The following is a 1,191-nucleotide window of genomic DNA, read 5'->3' on the forward strand; positions in this document are numbered from 1 at the left end:
CCTAGTATTTCTTTCGATTTAGTGGCAATTAAAATATTGGAAATCTATAAAAGCATTATAGAGTGCTGCATGGATGATGTAATTTTGTAAGTTGGTGTCACCCTGGTTGTCTGTCTGGCTTTAAGGAAAACATATGAGTAATGACATCCAGTCTTAGATTTAAGGATTACATAACCAATAAGAGTTACATTCTATTTATAGATATACACAAAGCCTTTGATACTGTAAAACATATTTTTTTATTTGATGTATTAGATCTTTTTGGTTTTGGTCAATACGTTCAGTATTAATTTTATAATTTCAGTTGAACTTCCTTGGGGAACAACTCGTAGATTTAGCATTGTTTAGCATAAAACAGGGAGATGCGGCGGCTCCTTTTCTTTTTCTTCTGCTCATAAACAATGGCTTTACATAAAGGCCTACATAACAACTCTTTTCAAGGCTTCAGAATTAGGGATAGAGAATTTAAATGGTGTCAGCTCGCTGATGATATAGGTTTTTGTTTTTTGAAAGATATATCATAGATTAAGAAATTTATAAGAGTGTCTCAACGTATTTTCTGAAGCAGGTTTATCTCTAAATGTTAAAAATGTAAATGTTTTCCACTTAAAGACAATGGCATTCCTTTAACTGAATTTGAAGGTATTGGGAGGAAGTAACTTATCTTGGTATTAATATCTGTAAAAATCAGTCAGACAGGGCACAACCCCAACCCATTATCTTGAAAATTAGAAAGAAATTGAATATGTGGTTCATGAGGGATTTCTTACTCAAAGATTCTTTTGTCCAAATCTGATGGATTATCTCGTTTAGTCTTAAGTATTATTAGATATACCAAAATATTTTCTTAAAAAATTGACTCAACCTTATTCAATGTCATATGGAAAAACAAGCCTCACTATTTAAATAGAAATATTTCATGTAATTCAAATAATCAAGGAGGTATGCTTGATTTGAACATTTTATTAAACATAAAGATAAGATATGGTATATAATTTGTAATCTAACTTTTGGAAAAAAGTTGGTAGCAAAGAGTTCCTTTTGAAATGTGACTTGAAATTGTTAATCCAATTATCCAATTTTATCCAATATAGAAAGCCTCCTTCGGGGAAGTCATGGCCTAATGGTTAGAGAGTCAGACTTGTAACCTAAAGGTTGTGAGTTCAAGTCTCTGGTCCAGCAGGAATTGTA

At 31.5% G+C, this 1,191-nt stretch overlaps 1 protein-coding gene across 1 annotated transcript in view; it reads right to left on the reverse strand.

The window, feature by feature from the left end:
• The window catches only part of LOC107592537 (synapse differentiation-inducing gene protein 1-like), a 12,422-nt gene that overhangs the window by 6,219 nt on the left and 5,012 nt on the right, over nt 1–1,191 (reverse strand). The window lies entirely within an intron of this gene.

The sequence above is a fragment of the Sinocyclocheilus grahami genome, unplaced genomic scaffold (assembly GCF_001515645.1).
Source record: "Sinocyclocheilus grahami isolate Dianchi unplaced genomic scaffold, SAMN03320097.WGS_v1.1 scaffold153.1, whole genome shotgun sequence".
Classification (NCBI taxonomy): domain Eukaryota; kingdom Metazoa; phylum Chordata; class Actinopteri; order Cypriniformes; family Cyprinidae; genus Sinocyclocheilus; species Sinocyclocheilus grahami.